Source organism: Astatotilapia calliptera, chromosome 1 (genome assembly GCF_964374335.1).
Source record: "Astatotilapia calliptera chromosome 1, fAstCal68.1, whole genome shotgun sequence".
Taxonomy (NCBI): domain Eukaryota; kingdom Metazoa; phylum Chordata; class Actinopteri; order Cichliformes; family Cichlidae; genus Astatotilapia; species Astatotilapia calliptera.
Window position 1 is genome coordinate 28,792,172 of NC_137422.1, and position 18,563 is coordinate 28,810,734.

Consider the following 18,563-nt stretch of genomic DNA (forward strand, 5'->3'; position numbering starts at 1 on the left):
TTATATATTTCACTAATATAATATTCATAATATATAACAAGCAAATAATGAGCTGCAGGAATATAGTGAATACCATCACTAGACCATCTGAAACACAGTTACTAAAGCATTGCCTGAGGCAAGGGTGAGTTTCATTTACATCTCTCACATTTATTATTCACCTAGTTTTAGAGAGTCTGGCGAAAATAGGTGGACTAAAGATGATCAATATGAACAGTATTAATATTTACAGTACTCTTAGAGACACTTAATTACTTAAATTAATATTGTATAAACTGCAGAGCTGAGACACGATAAAGGCATTCACTGACTACATATATGAATTCATATGAAATGTGCATGCACACCGAAAAATAGATTGACAATTCCTTTTTGGACATGTCACTAAAAGATAGACCAACATATAACACACCTGTACACATATTCACATTCACACACACACACTCACACTTTGGGGCCATGTTCCAGACATCCTCCAGAGTACGATGAGGGCAGAGGAGACAGTGATGGATTACATGCACATCTGGGCTGTAATAAGTAGGCCCCATATCCCACCTGCATTCAGCAGGAGGCAGAAATCCTGCATAATGGCTCTGCATAGAAGGCCAGGTACCCCAGGCTGTATAATGCCTTGTCAGCGTGCATGTGTGCGTCGGCGTGCACGTGTGCTTCTGTCATTACTGGATTTACAGCTCAGAGCAGAATAAAGCAGTTCTCAAAACCATTCAATATCACAGCTGTACCTGAAAAAAAGACATGCAGAAATAAACATGAAGTGTATTTCTGATCTTTCTTCTAATTTTGAAAGACACAATAAGGATATTCATCTGTTGCTCGTCATTTAAAGGGATATTGTTTTAATTTGTAAGCAGTAGAACACATATGTGTTTTGTGTTTAGTTTGTTTGTCTTGGTTATTGAATCAGTTGCTAAATGTTTCCAGAGTTCCCATAAAGGATTTATAGGACATGATAAACTGTGAAGAAAAAAATCTATTCCAACGCACAAAAGAGACGTCTCCTTTTAAACCCCTAATAAAATCGCTGATAGAGATCTCGCAGGTGCTGGAATGAGACAACAATCGATGGGCCACAAAAAGCAAGACACAGAAAACTACCACCTGCGATAATCCTTGAGCTTGTTTAGCAGGGCAGTCTATCCTCATCATACTGTAGTGCATCTACTAAGGTAGCCTGTAGCCTCAATAGCTCCTTAAACCAAAGACACCTGGGGGAAATATTTCAACTTAATTTATTAGTTGCTTGTTTGGTTTTTTATGCCAAAGAACTTTAGAGATGATGGTGGCTTAAATAAATGGTAGATTAATATTTATCATTGATCATTTTAACTAGCTGTGTCCTCTATTTTGTGTTATGCTTCTTGGAAAATTAGTTTATTTTGTGGCACTTTTTTTGTCTTAAAACATACAATGCAACACGATTTTCATGTCTAATTGAGCATGGGCTTTTCACTACTTATAAGACTAAATCTATAAATTCTATTTAATCGATTTCTTATATAGATTTCCATTTTATCTGCCAGCAGTTTTTGTATTAAATTATTTCGGTATTTTTGAAGAAAAACACATAAAGTGAAAGAAAAAATAAAAACTTGGGCTCAACTACATAAAAACAAACACATTCTCTGTAAAATCACCCAGTTTATCTGGTCTATAAATACAACAGTGTGTACAAGAATGTGTATAAAAAACCCACCATGACATTCACCTCTTTCTTTGCTGGCAATCACTTCCACTGCAGTATGTTCACGCTTCAATGCCCTGGCTGTTTGGGAGCCACTGACCCCTTACCACAGCTACTGACCAAGGCTGATGAAATCCTTGACAGGTAGGTTGTAAGATAGGTTAGATTAATTAGGTTGTGGTTTAGCTGATGTTGCAACATGCTCTAGAAGTATTATTGTGGGTGTGTAACACATCAAGTTGGGCCTTGACCTTTTTAGGCTAACGTAAAGAAAAATACTAGTTATGATGAAGCAATCCCTGGAGGGGGGAAAAGCTGCTGTTTTCCCAAGTGGGTGCAAGCTCTCGTCATACTGCATGAGTCTGCATGTGTAGTTTTGTCTGATGAGAACAACTGTGTATATGTTATATCGTGTTTTCTTGTTTTCTCGCCAAGAGTCTTTACACAAAATCAGGTTTTTATGCTAAAGAGGAAGCTTAAAGCAAAGTTACCATAACTTCCAGTAAAATTAAACAGCCTATCCCAGCTTCCATTGGACAGGTGGGGTACACCCTGAACAGGGTCACCAATCTGACTCAAGGCTAATACTCAGAGACAGACAACCATTCACACACACATTCACATCTAAGCATATAATATTTTGTTTGTCTGTTTTAAAAAGAAAATTGTAATGCAATGATTTTCAATGATTTGAAACCCATATTTTATACAAAGTACAACATAGAAAATATAACAACATACGGTTCTTAACAAATGTAATAAATCATCACCCAGTGTAAGTTTATCCCACAGCTTCACTAAATTAGTATTAGTATTGGTAATGACCAAAACCTTTTCCTTTTAATGTTTTTGTAATGGAATGCTTAATCCACAAGTATGTCCAAGCTCTATAACTGAAATGAAAATTTTAATGCTAAAATAAAACGATTGTTGTTGTCCAAATTCACATTTCAAATTCAAAGTTTTACAAAAGAAAAGGAAAAAAGTAAACCACAATATGTTTTTTGATTATGAAAATATAGTTATTTACTTGCATTACTGGAAAGGTATTTACTTTTAGTGGTTGAATGTTATGCAAGATTACTTAATGTGTGATAATCTCCAATATGCTATGTAGCTGAAATTTGGGGATAAAACATTTTTATATTTTAATCAAATGCTTTAACCAAAAAGATTTTATTATTTCACAAAAATGAGCTCATTTGATGTTTCATGGTAGGATGAACATGTCTCCAAAAACTTGATATTATGGCAAATGATAGCGTGGCAAAGATGGGCTCACCATAAGCTCACCAACCCCTCCCCCAAGTTAAATAATGCACTTCACCATAAAACTGTGAACACAGAATATTTCATCAACAACAGCACATAATATCATCAAAGATATAGAGAATCTTAAGAAACCTCTGTGTGCAAAGGACAATGCTGAAAATCAACGTGGGAGACCAGGCCCTCAGGTGATAGTGCATTAAAAAAAGACTAAGTCTAATGTTAAATGGACTCAGGCTAAATGGAAAACTGTTCTGTGGACAGACACATAAATTTTTTGTTGTTGTTGTTCCTCCGAAAACATGGACCCCATCGAGGAGAGGGGCTTGTTATTCTCACTCACTTCTAAAGCCTGTGTCTCTGATGGCATGACAGCGCATTAGTGCCTAATGAATTGGCAGATGGCACATCTGGGAAGGAACCATCACTAATGAAAAATATATACCGGTTTAAGAGGAACATATGCTCCCATCGAAATTACTTTTTTTTTTCAGGAAGGCCTTGCATCTTTCAGTGAAACCATGTTAAACTACATCTATTAAACCAGCTTTTAAAGCAGTGTAGCACACAAGTCCTCTTACTGTACTGAAAACACCTGGGACAGTTGCACAGCTAGAATCACATATCACATGAAAAAATGGGAGGCTTCAAACTTAGATTTTTCCAAATGTCTCAGTCCACATGAAAACACAGAAAACAAGTGTTTTAACAAGAGCGTTTCAGAGCAACAACTGGCATTATAACCCTAAACATGAACAGATGTTGTCCAATCAAAAGTCCACAAACAATAATAGTTCACACAACTGACGTCAGTCGCTCTTGGAGCTGAGTGTAAAAACAAAGAGGGAGATGTATGCTCCAGCAGGAAATCTAAGTCACAACGTCAAACCCCTCTGAATTCGTAATGACGTACATAACCCAGTATGCACCTCCCTGGAAATGCAACAACACATCACATCGATGTGCCCTGCAACTATTGTCACAGTAGATTTCTTTTTATTTCTAGCTACTTTTTTTACTCTCAGTGAGATAAAAACCAACATCATGTCAATGACAATAGCTATAGTATCTACACAAGAACGCACAAATGTCAGCATGTGTTGGAGGGGAACTGCTACAGTAAAACAGCTGGAATAGGGAAGACAGAATGTAGAAAGAAGTGGAGAATCTAAAGTGACAAATGTTTGCTCCTGCAAAAAACTGATAGCAACAAATAGCTGGGAACCCGAACAACATCACATGGTAATTAACAAATAATGCGCCAGCACAAGCATATATACCAGCAACGATCTTGGCCCCTTCAGTAGGTAAGAGGGAACTAGTGATGGGATTTTCGGCTCTTTTTAGAGAACGGGCTCTTTCGGCTCGGCTCACTAAAAAGAGCCGGCTCTTTTGGCTCCAAACCAGCTCTTCAGGTTGTTTTGTTGCTTTAAACAATTTATTATTAACAATAATATAAAATTATGCACAAAAGGAATTACTAATGTAAAAAAAAGTGGTTTTTATTTATATATATATAAATATATGCGGTGGCCCCTAGAAACAAAGCACGTACAAATTCCAAAACACATTTCTAGAGTTAACTGAACTTCCAAAACAGAGCTACCCAGATCACTTAAATTACACAATTGAAAGCATATGTGTATTGTTTGTGTATTTATACACAAGCACTCATATATATTCAAATAATTTTAAAAAAAGGTTCATTTACCTGTTACTACCACACACCAAATCTGGTCGTTGGTACTTCCTGGCTTGTGTAGCCACTAGGTAACAAAAGCTCAACACTTCGCCCTAGCATCCTGGAGCACTTCTGTTGTGTTTTGTGCGTGTTTTGGAGTTTGTACGTGCTTTGTCTCTAGGGGCCACCGTAAATATACTTTTATTTATTCACTCCACATAAAATGTAATAAATAAATCATATATTACAAAAACCAACTATTCACAGTTCAGTTTTTAACTATTTAAATTTTCAGCTTTTTCCTTTTAAACGAATTTAAAGTGAAACAACACAAAAAACTGCAAACCACAACACAATTAAATATAAATTAAAATATGAAAAGAAAAACATCATGCATATTCTGTCATATGGACCTGCATGAATAAACTTTCTGAATCATTTATCATCCGCAACTGAAAATAGTTGTGGATGATTACTATACCTTTCTAATGTGATTTGTTGTGCCTGGCTCTCTTTCTCTCTCTCTCTCTCCCTCCCGCTCTGTTCCTGTGCTACTGCGAGTGTAACTACCGCCCCTCCCCCCTCTTCCCAGCGCAAAGCACAAGGCTTGCGCTTGCCCCTAATTTTCTTAGGGTGGCATGTGGCTGGCAATAAATCAAATGGGGTGGCAAAATCAAGGCCCCCCCCCCCCCCCCCAAACACTCATGCAGGTGGTTACATATGGTTAAAATGATTAAAATGCAGTAAGTATACAAGTTTTTCATATAAATAAAATCTATAATTATTGGCTGTTGCCCACATAATTACACACTTTAGTTACATAAAACGTGTGAGTTTTGATCCTATGTATAATAAATAAATATGTGGCCCAATAAGTATAAAATCCAGAAAGCTATGCAACATTTGTTCATTTACAAACACAATTCTAACTTAAGTTTCCCACTGTTTTTTGTTAGAAAACAATCAAATTGTTACATGCTTAAATTTATATTTATCAATCTAAAAAAATAAACATTTAGTCGGATTTGATGTTACAATTAAAAAAGTGTTTGTGTTTTTATCTGAAGAGTATGTAAATATCCGGTTTCAACTGTATATTTGATAATGTTGCTGTTTGGCTTGATTGTCAGCACAAAGAGGGAGAGAGAGGAGAATGAGGACAAAACAGAGAGGGAACAAGAGCAGGTGAGACAGACATGTTAGGCTACGTTCACACTGCAGGCGAAAGCGCATCAAATCCGATTTTTTTGACCCTATGCGACCCATATCCGATCATGGTATGACAAATTCGATATTTTCAAATCCAATCTGGGTCACTTTCGTATGTGGTACTGAATCCGATACATATCCGATGTTTCAGAAAGCGACTGCTGTGTGAATGGTCAAGTCGCATTAAATCCGTCTTTTACGTCACTGACACAAGACAGACGCCAATTATCAGCGCTGGAGAAGCGCCCGATAAGACATCGCGAACGCTTCCTGGCCATCCGGTGAAACTGCTGGGAAGACGACGTTGGAGAAACGTGAACATTTTATTTGTACTGTATAATCTGCAGATTCTGACAGAAACCTGCAACTATCCTTTGAAGCACCGCTCCTCTAAAACAGCAATAAGGATAATTATTAGGTTATCCACATTATTATGTAAATAACAAAATAAAGCAAAAACTGGGAAACGTGAAGTCCAAAGTATTTATATTAAGGCCATCAGTCAAACAATATTGTTTGCTCTGGGTCTAAACACAGCGCGTTGTGTGTGACATCTTCTTTTGCGCATGCAGGCCGCTTTGAGCGTTCACACTAGAGCGCGTTTGCTGTCGCATTTTATTTGTAGTGTGAATGCACAGACAAAAAAAATCGCATTTGATCAAAAAATTGGAATTGAGCATTAAGACCTGCAGTGTGAACGTAGCCTTAGTCAAATGGTTGTTTACCAAAAGTATCACCGTATCATAGGTACTCATGTATCTCGTACCTAGTGTTTCTTTTTAGTTTGTTATTTTTCAAATTCTATATTTATTAAGTTCTGCAGGCTTGTTTGCACAACGAGGCTAAATAATTATATAAACTTTTCTGAATCTAAATAGTGGACTTTGGTAAAATTAAAAAATAAGTGTAGTGCAGGTCTATGATGATTTGTAGTGCTACTATCATCTAGTTCTGATTCTGGTTCTGTCTTGGTTAAGTCCTAAGTAGTCCTGATTTTGAACTGTTGTAGTCCTGTTTTAATTCTGGATCAGTTCTGGGTCTGGTTGAATTGGGGTTCAGTCCTCGTGTCTTGATACAGCCCCGACTTCGTTCTGTCTTGCTGCTTAATTAAAAAACTAGTTTAAGGTGTCCTCCATAAGTGATATATATATATTTCCCTATATGATGTAATTCTTTTTTGAACAAAACTCAAAACAGAGCCTACTAATCTTTCAGTCATTTCTAACGCCCCCCCCCTCCAATCCCACATGCATACTACCTTTTAGAGCTAAGCCCTGGGTGTATCAAATGTCTGCCTCCGCCTCTGATGTCAGCTGCAGAAAACATGTCTTTCGTAGATGCAGGATTCATTGGTAGTGTTTTTACCAGACTCATTAGCATCATTACTCATTAATACTTTCAGTGTGTTAGTGAAATGTGATCTTACAACTCCTTTCTTCCACAGTTTTTATAAATTGAATTGCTGTATATAATGTAGCTTTTTTTTTTTTACTCCATCAGAAAAGCTGCTTTTCTCCATATTCACATTTATTCTCTCTGTAGCAGTTCATGTCCCCTTTTAAATTCACTTCCTCCTCAGGACCATACTTGGAGACTTGTCACAGTCTGCCAGACGGCCAAGACAGATGATTTGTGACCCCTTATCTCAAGGCACCAACACAAAGTAGCTGTTTTGCTGTGTTGCATTCGTTTGATAGTAATCTCTGCTCTGCAGGCTCTACAGGGGATGGATTAACAGAACCTGCTCCTGTACAGGTTTTTAAGTAGGAAACTTATGTCGTGAGTTAAAGGATAATGCATTTCAAAGGTGCTAACATTTTTTTTTTTTGCATTGTTTTTTGTATTGTTTGTTTATTAAAGACAGTGATGTTAATAATAAACTCACTCTGTAGTGCAACCACTGACCACAGCTCTCTCCTCCATCTGGCTAGGTTTCACCATTCAATAATATGACAAAAGGGAAACACAAGTAACCGCATTTCAATTGGTGGTGTGCCTGTCCTTCACTCTTGGATGTTTTTCTTCTTCTTATGACTCAACCCATATCTGTACCACTCTCCATCTGGTCCACTTGTTCCAGATGCAACTGCCAGACTTTTTTCTGGCTGGGCCATCTGGGCAGCTCTCTACTGGCGCTCAATTGAAAGCAAATATAGTGCATTTCTTGTTGGATTGCTCTTTTTTTAATGTGCTGCCTCCCAAAACTTGAACACACGTTCAAACGGATGGCACAGATAAATGGAAAACCGCCGTTTGGGCAGAGTGCTTGCACTCCCTTGTCCTGAAAAAGAGAGGACAGTGTTATGCAAAGAGTTTGATCGTGCATTGCTGGAAACTATTTTTAGAATAAGGTCACTCACTCTCCATATGAATAATGATTTTAACGGGTAAATTTGTTGTCTGTGAACTTGTCTGGCTGGATTTCACATTACATACGTGAAATCAAGCCAAAAAACACCCTTCCTATCTCTCTTTCACTTGCAAGCTTTGTTGTATTTGCAAAACACTATAAACATAAACACCTTGGTGAAAGGCTCGGTTTATTTATTCTTCATTTCCTGAGCAATAAATTTCATCCATCATTTCATATTGTTTTTTCTTTCTTCTTCTTTGGCAGCACTATTAAAAACTCTCTACAAATAGAAAAATATGTCTGTCAACGTATCTAATAAATTCTTTTCTATTCTGCCTTCAAGTAACAAAGAACATGCATTCACAGCATGGTAAGAAGTAGAAAAATAACAACTGAAAATCAAAGATTTACTTTTATGGGGTTTTTTGAACTTCTGAAGATAAACACTTTAGTCATATTAAATATTTGCTGTGATTAGTCAGTGCAGTTATTAAAAGCCACCCACATCTGACAATACTTATACATCAATGCATAAATATACATTCAAGAGGCTGAGACAAAACAAACGCTGCAGTCATCTGTCTATCAAAAACATTTTTGAAAGACTGCTGCAAAAAAGCCTGCATCAGAGAGAAGGAGGGAGAGAACATTTCTCCTATCCTGTCATTTATCTACAAAGTTCCATCGCTTGTAATAATAAAAATGCCCCTGATACAAAGAGTTAACAAATTAAAGAGGAAACCAACGCAAAATGTAACTGTCAGGTTGTGGGTTGCTATTCATCACTATGAAACCTGCTACCCATAGATCTAATGCAACTTCCAAAAGATTCCCTCATATGGTAGCACAAATGCTCACTCAGGGAACTGCAGATGGCTTTCCCTCCCTGAGTCTGGATCTGGCACAGGTTGTCTTTTTTTTTAATCTATAAAGGAGTTTTTCCTTCCCAGGGTTGCCAAGCGTTTACTCTTAGGAGGTCGTCTGATTGTTGGGGTTGTCTCTGGATTATTGTTGGGCCTTTACTTTACAGCGGTCCCTCACTATAACACACGCGGTCTCGATGTTTCGCTGATTTTTTTTTGTGTGTGTGCAATTTTGCATGCTTTTTTTTTTTTTATTATAACAGGGCATTGTGTTCTGCGTCCTGATTGGCTGTAGACCATTGTCAATCCATCTCCTCCGTGCCATGTTTCCTGTGCAGAACAGAATGTTTTCAGCTTGTCAAATTTACATAAATCTTCGATCGCAAGCAGTGTGACTCTGAAGTGCTGTACTGTATGTTTGAAAGTTTTCTTCCCAACAAACACAATGTCAACGAAACGTTTTGCGCCGTCAAAGGTACCTGCGGTAGCACCCAAAAGGCAGAGGAAGATCCTAACCATCGCACAAAAAGTTGGATTTCTGGACAATGCTAAAGGAAGGTAGAAGTTACCGTATTTTTCGGACCATAAGGCGCACCACATTATGAGGCGCATTAAGCGAAACAAAACAGTCAGATAAGTCAAACTGTACTCAACTCATTCTTTTTGCTTCCTCCACTTCTGTACCATTAATGTTGAATTCTCTCGCTGCTGCTCTGTTCCCATGTTCTAGACCTGAAAACAGGGTTTGATCTTTGTTTTCATTCTATAATACTGGACTTTTTTTTTCTACGAAGGTTTGAACTTAAGGTTTGAATTAAATTTAAAACATCCTCGTATCTGTACAACATTAAAAAGTTTTTGCATCTCTGTGTGTGGAGTGAAGCTGTGGAACAGACTAAGTAAAGATATGAAGCAATGTCCAAGCATGGCGCAGTTTAAAAAGCGGTTTAAGGATATGGTTTTTACAGGGTACAGGGAAAAGGTAGAGATTTGATAGGGTGTTCTTGTCTAATATTTTCATGTGTGTGCGCATGCACGGGTTTGTTGGTATGGGTATATATATATATATATATATATATATATATACATATATAATTGTAGGTTGTGTATCCTTGAGGTGTTAATGGGGTCATTGAAAATGTGTATATGTGCGTATGTGTGTATATACGTATGTATGGATAGATAGAAACATATATGTGTATATATTAAAAAAAAAATTACACATAACATATTATGTAATTGCTAGGAGGTATTTCTGTAGTCTATTGATACTAGATAGTGGAAAAGGGGTGGGATTAAATAAGCTTATGCTTCTTCCTGCTCCTTTTTGAACATGGACGTTATTTGGAGTTGTGGTTGCTCGTTTTCCTTTTGTTTGCTTTGTTCATTTGTCTCTTTTAATTCTATTTTTTTTATACTTTTTCAACATGTTCAAAATAAAGATTCAATCAATCAATCAACTTTGAGAGCATTTAAACAAGAGAGAAAAGTGTGAAAACGTTCATGCCTGTCTGAGAAAAGTGTATAAAGGGTGTAGTGAGGGGTTTTACAGCCTTAAAACATCTATAATTATTGTAAAAAAAAAAAAAAGCTGGCTACTTTGCAGATTTCACCTGTTGCAGGTTATTTTTGGCATGTAACTCCCGCGATAAACGAGGGACCACTGTACAATAACTGTTGACCTGGACAATTTGAAGTGAATTGAGCATCTTTTTGACCTTCATTAAAATATCGTATACAAAACTTCTATTTTTATCTTTTCAACTTTTCTGTTGAACTACTATATTTTTTTACTGGTAGTCATTTAATGGTGGACTATAAAGGGAAGGTTTACTGAGCTGACCACAAATGTAGCAAACAAAAAAGCCTGTTAGAAGCATTCTATTTTTAATAAAGCCAGAAATTTGTGTTTAGATAAATAACACCAACACTATACATAAGAGAGCTTTTTTCCTCTACTCTACAAAGTATTCCTTTTGTTGCTTGAAAAACACCTCCTATACTGTACATGTGCACCACAATGTTTCACTTTGCTTGGGATGGAGTGTAAATGTAGAGTTTGAAATTTAAGTTCCTTTATTTAAACAAATTTCTTTCCCACGCCCAGTCAGTAAAAATGAGTTATTTTAGGTTCACTTTATTATTTATTTATTAGATGTCACACTAACTTTATTTGTCAATGAGCCTTCACTGAGAAATGGCCAATCTTTGGCTGGTCTGGCAGTGATAGATCTTTTTATAGGATTGCCTCTATAGCACTGACAGCTCCTTACCACAGTAGACTCATCATGCCTGGGCCTGGCTGGCAGGTCCCGCACGAGGGAACATATCAACATGAGCATAGGCCTTAATCACCAGTTCTCATCAGGCTGTCAGGCTCTTCATAACCCCCTCCAAATACCCCCACACCTCTAAAGTAGTCATACTCCTACCTTAGAATATACAGTATCTGTACTGTGTTACTGTACATATTGCTGTATTAATCCCAAAACCTATATTTAAACCTAAAACAACTACAATCACAATTCCCACACTGAGAAAATAAAAAGTGATTTTAATAGTGATCAAATTATATTGTGAGTACATGTTTTACTAAACACACTATACATTGCAATGACAAAATTCATTGCCACTGAAAAAAGACAGATGACTGCATAAAGTCACCAAGTGGTCTAACAGGGAGCAGACAACGCTTTAAAAATAATGACTGCACAGACCACAGTTGATTTTACTTTATTGTCCATTTTTTGCTCCTCTTGGGCTGTGCTGCATTGATTTCAGGTGGCTGAATGATTAAGTGATTGCACTTATCTCCGATGTGCTCCCCAAATGGGAAATCGTATACCTGAGGCACAAATCCCTCAAATAATCTCTCAGCAAAATATTGGGCACTTGCAGCATAAGCTCAAGGTGTACTGTAGTTGGTAAACACACTTGACCAGATAAGATCAGAATCTGGTGTTAAGCCACAGTGTGTGTGTGTGTGTGTGTGTGTGTTTGTGTGTGTGTTTTGTGTGCCAGAGGCAGATGGCAAGAATAATGCTTTTAAAAAAGAAGATTTAGAGAAGCAGAGTGACAGCTCCATGTATAACTGGAAGAATCAGGATGAAAACGGGAAGAAAAAGATGTGATCAGAGGAGAACATATGAGCCAATCAACTGTGGGAAGACAAGCAGAGCAATATAAAGACAGATAAGAAAGAAGTGAGAGGCTTTCATTACAGGAGTCAATATTCAACAATGCAGTGTTTTTTCAGACAGGACAAACTTTACTAAAGAAACATTATATACAAGAAAAACATATGCAACCAAAGGAAGTAAAGCAGACACACAAATGATCTCTTATCACATATTTTATGGCTTTAATAGCTTATATTATCACACACAATGGTATCTCAGCTTAATATACCTGGGACGTTTCTTAAACTTCTGCTTCTTCATTAAAATAATTTTAAAATATTTATATTTTGTTCCTTTTAATCATGAAGTCAGAATGTTTTTGATATACCTTTATTAGTCCCACAAGGGGAAATGTTGTGCTAGCTGAACCGTGCACAAAAATGGGACTCGTTTGGCAGATGAGTTTTGCCCTTCACCTTGACACTGTGAGCAAATTGGAGAACAAGCAGAAATGACAGATGGGCAAAGAAGAGTGTTGTTTCCATCCAGAGGGTGGTATGATTGACCTGGTTCAACACATCCGTACTGCCCAGCCACAGCTCAGATTTTGTCAGTGGTTCAAAAGGGTCTGGCACTGCTGTTTCTGCATTGTGGGAAATGCTGACAACGTTTGATTCTCCTATCTGCATATATTTTAACATTAAGCACACTTGGTTTTGTTTCACATGATTGCAAATTAAACATAGTATATTTTTAAGAAAAATATATAATTATAAAATATATCAAATATATAAACCTCTACATTACATAATAATAAATAACTTCACAGCAGCTGTGCCACGCTAAGCTACCTGATCTAAGAATATAATGAAGGGAAATTACAATTTATTTTTCACTTGGAGCCCAAATGTGGGCTCAAAGGGAATCCTATTTTATGCTAAAATTCACAGAGTTAAATATTAACAAATACCTTCTCACTGGATTGATTTTAAACCCATAGATCAATGGTGCATGATCTTTTTTCCAAGTAATAAGCCAGCCCAATAATAACATTTTCTATGAAGGGCAAATCTAACACATGTTTTATTCCTTTGATCTGTGCTTTGATTCAGGGACCACGGACAAATATCTCTAAAAGCTTCAAGTAACTTGCCTTACTTCATGTTAATAATCAAAACTGGCATTGCTGCAGACAGTGTTGCCAACTTAGCAACTTTGTCGCTATATTTAGCGAGTTTTCAGACCCCTTAGCGACTTTTTCTCTACTCTTTTACTCTTATGCTGTTTTGTGGATCACAAGGTTTAAAACTACTTATAAACACACACACACAAAGTAACTCCACCAGAGTGCCTATTTCGGGTCACTTTTGCCGGTCCAAGCCCGGGTAAAGGAGCAGGGTTGGAATTGTGACATTAAAAAAAACAATAATTGCTAAAAGAAATTAAATTTGTAGTCCTAAATAAACTCTAAATGCATTTAGGACGTTTTTTACTCACTTTATGTCTCTTCCACGATGTTATTTCTCTTATTTCCAACAACATAGGTTACAATTAGATTAGCATGACCAATTATGCAAATTAGGCGATGACGTCATTTAGCGTCTTCTAGCGACTTTTAGGACAACCAATAGCGATTTTCCTTACTGAGGAGTTGGCAACACTGGCTGCAGAACAAATGCAGGTAATGCACCGAAAAGTGTAAAACTTTCAAATTAGCCTCCTGGGACCCTATTTCCTCACATGCGATGTGTCATTTTTGTCTTTTCTGCACCTTATAATTCATTCTGCTTAAAAAGTGTTTTATACTTTAATACCTACCACAGAACCAAGGCCGCCAGAGCTTGCTTTATATTTTTACATATTTTACAACTGTTATAGCCCACATTTTAATAATATGTATGCATTAAGTCCATAGTAACGACATAAATTGCAAAAAAGTGCAATAAACTACAAAAAAATTGAAAATTGTTTTTGTTTTTTTTTACATATATTTCTACTTGGAGAAATTTAAGAGGTTTATCCCTCAAAACGTTAAATACAAAAAACTTGCAAAAAATAGTTTACAACAACAGGAAATTTATTTTGAGTGACTTCATAGTTTTATTTTTGAGATACACCAATTTTTATATACTGCAGAAAAAACAATCGTTCGCACTGACGTCTATTTCAATGTGGGAAGTGTTATGAAAAGCTGATCGGATCGGCAAAGTATGTTTCTGGAATATTATGTTTTTGTTCCTGCAAGCGCTTTTTATGCAGCTTTTGCAAAGCTATGTGTGGAAGGAAACCGTGACTTAGGACAAGCTGATGGCATAAGATGTAAGTACAACTCCTCCGGTTTCATATACGCAAAAAAAATTATTGCGCTAGCTTACACGGTTCCGGTTCTACAGGGATTTAAAAATAGTTACGCAAAACGGAGCGTGCCGCTCCGACCGGCTTTAAAGGGTTAAACAGCAGTTACTGTTTATAACTGTAGTATGATGTAAATAAACTCACTGTTTCCTTGTTCAGACATGACGCTTAGTTTTCTACTTCTAGTTCCAACTCAAAATAATTAGCATTTTACTTGTTGAAATATAAATTGTTAACAAATGTCTTGCTATAAAATATAATTGTTTGCAATATTTATGCGTGCTGGAATAAAATGTTTAGGATCTGTGTATTTCATCATGCTAAATATTGTTTATTTTACTTGAATCTTTTCATGTTTACCTATGAATTTTCTCCACATGTCACACACACACCTGTTATGTATTCAACTCTGTATGCATGTATTCTTATCCCTGTTAGGTGGTGTCCACAAGCATCATGTGCTAATACAATGCTGACATTGCTTATTAAACGAGAACACGAGTCATGCTTGTTTGATTAACATCAATACAAATTCTCCCTCTCATCTGCCTAACTAAAGCTATGGCCACACAGTGTTTTCTCCTTCAATTTGAATCTCAATGCTCACTCCTTTCCACACGGCGGCATCTTTAATAAAGGCTGCTGCTTGTCGGCGAGGGTGTCCTGTCTCTAGTGAGATGGTTAATAAAGCAGAGATGTTCTGCCCACATCCACAGGCTTTGAAAGGGAGGGGTGGGAGGAGGGGTGAAGACTATTATTCAGTCAAGAAAAACACGGGGGCTTTACATACAAGCACCACTGTGCAGAAGCAGTGGTGAACTTTTCTTCTTGTTCTTTTTAATGTGTTTTTCTCTTCCAGAATCTAATAGCTTCCCTGGACCCAGACAGCTTCACATTAATTGGCCAAGGAGGCGATGCCAAGGCTATTCTACTCAGGTCCTCTGGCGCTGCCACCGCCAACTCAATATAGACCTTGAAGTTCACTCTTATTCTCTGTGTCTGCCTGTTTCTCTCTTTCTCCTTCATGTTATTTTCCCTTTCTTTTTTCCCTTTATCCCTGCATACCTCCCCAGTCTTTGCATGGGTGATTGTTTGTTTGTTTCTCTCTCTTTCACAAACACACACACACACACACACACACACACACACACACAGCCTTTCTCCTTTCATTGATTCCACTTATTTTTCTCGTCATTGTCCCCATCCTCCTGATGTTTTCCCACTCTCTCTTGCTCTCTCTCACCATGTCTTTATCTATCTCTTTCTCTCTCTCCTGGTCATTCTCTCTCTGCCCACCCCACCTGCTTTGTCGGAAGCATATAAAGGAGGAGCTTTAAGTCACAGCTAATTTGGACATTGCCCAGTGGGACTCATACCAAGGCCAGCTCAGCAGGATATCAACACTAGAGGTACCCCGCGGGCCTCTTCTTCCGTTCTCCCCATACATGCACGCATGAAGGAGTAAAGTTTTTGGCCTTATGTGTCGGACACCATAAATGTTGGATTGCATTCCCTTTCTTGTACTTTGCCCACTGATAGTCTTTATGTTTGTGGAAGGGGAATTTTACAAGGAGAACATCCTTGTCTTCTATTACTTCATGTTTTGTCTTGCTTCAGTGTGGGTATCCCACCAGCACTACTTTGACTGCAGCCTTTATAACTTGCATCACCTGTTATTTGAAAAGGATATATTGGACGGTTACAAGTAACAACAGCTCTGACTCTGGTCATGTCCAGTCATTGCAGAGTTATGGTTCAATCCAGGGTTGTTCAACATACAAAAGTGTCCTCGGTCAAGCTGTTTCAACACAGTTCCTTGTAAGGAAGGTCACCTGCCACTGGTGGCTGGGCATGTGTGCGAATGAGAAACATATTGCACCACAGAATTGCTAAAATAAAAATGTACTGTTTAACTTTAACATTACATGTAAAAAAAATGTGAAACAAAGCCCTTAACTAAGCATGCAAGAGGCAGAAGAGAAATGGAGCTGGTTCTGTCGTGGTTCACTACTTTAACACCATATGTTCAACAAAATTCACAGACGCAGATAAATGGCACAAAAATATGAGCATTGGTATGTTGCAGTGGGGGAGCTTTAGATGCGAGCACTTCGTGTTGTTCTTTCTCAAACCCTTCCCGTGCCAACCACTGTGTGAGATAAGAAATGAAGTCAAAGATACTAAAAACCGAACATGACAAATATCTGCAGTTTCTGGAAATTTAAATCAATCAATTTAATGACATTCCAAAGTATCCACAATAACGTATGTGATTTAATTTTTTTTCCCCATATGCAGTGTTATCCTAATCCCGTCTCATATAGAGTACAGTATTGTGTTCCTGGATTATTTTTATGACAGATTTAAGCACATTTATACATGCAATTGGTATTTTTTGCACACTCTATTAGTAAAAAACTATTTTTGATTCAGTATTGTAATTGCCTATGTTAACCTGCCTCATGATGTCATGAGGAAATTAAAAAACAAAGACCCTTTGGCCGGACTTTTAATGATTCTTCAGATGAAGTCTGGGCCATTCATTTCATAAGTGACCCCAAGGTTGTCAGAACTCTGTGAGGAGACAAACCAAAGACTCTAAGGAGCCACAATTTCTTGACATTTTTAAAAAGTGACTTTGAGCAATAGTTCTTAAGGCTTTCTCAAGGCCTACTTTTTGCTCCTTCCAATCCTTGTACCTGACCATTTTTTGTGTGTCTGTGTGTGTGTGTGTTAAGCCACTTAACATTGACCCAAGAATCATTCAAACAGGCTCTTTGTGTGATTCTAAAATATGATATGAATGATAAATGTAAAATAGGGTTATGAGCTTGAAAAACCATGTTTTAATTTCACACCACAATATAAATGAGGACACCACCAACACAGCCAAAAAATGTGCCACTGTCCTAGTATTTCTTGCACAACTCACCCATTGTGTGCCTCTCAACTTTTGTAATGTCTCTTGAAATGGTAAGAGGGGTTGACAGCTCATTCGCCTTAAAAAAAAAAAAAAAAAAAAAAAAAATATATATATATATATATATATATATATATATATATATATATCCATAGGTCCCTCATCCTATTCCAGCAAGCTGTCCATACCTGAGGCCTTGGAAACTGCCAAGCAAAGACTCACAGCCTTGGCCAGCCGCTTGAGGAGGTACACCAGAGAGATAGAAGGCAGGAGAATAAACCAGCTGTTCTCCACAGAACCAGCAAAGGTGTACTCTCAGTGGCAAGGGATCAATAAGAGAACAGCACCACCAAGGCTGGAGACGGAGCAATACTGGAAGAGCATATGGGAGAAGGATGCAACCCATAACGGCAATGCTCAGTGGCTAGAGGATCTGAGGGCAGACCACAGCGACCTCCCTGAACAGGGTCCAGTAACCATCACAGTGGCAGATATCCAAGAAAGGGTCTCCAGTATGAAGAGTTGGACAGCACCAGGGCCCGACATGGTTCACGCCTACTGGCTGAAGAAGCTAACTGCACTCCACGAGCGTCTGGCAGCACAAATGAACCAGCTGCTAGTTAACAAGAGACACCCGGAATGGCTAACTGAAGGCCGGACGGTCCTGATCCCCAAGGACCCCAAGAAGGGACCGGTCCCCTCCAACTACCGACCAATAACCTGCCTCAGTACTACATGGAAGCTCCTGTCAGGCATCATATCGGCTAAGATGAACAGGCACATGGGTCAATACATGAGCGGGACACAGAAAGGAATTGGCAAGAATACCAGAGGCGCAAAACACCAGCTACTGGTAGACAGAACAATCAGCCGAGACTGCAAGACCAGACTGACCAACCTGTGCACTGCCTGGATTGATTACAAGAAGGCCTATGACTCAATGCCCCACAGCTGGATACTGGAATGCCTAGAATTGTACAAGATCAATGGGACCCTAAGAGCCTTCATCAGGAACTCAATGGGGATGTGGCGTACAACACTAGAGGCCAACTCCAAGCCCATAGCACAAGTCACCATCAAGTGCGGGATCTA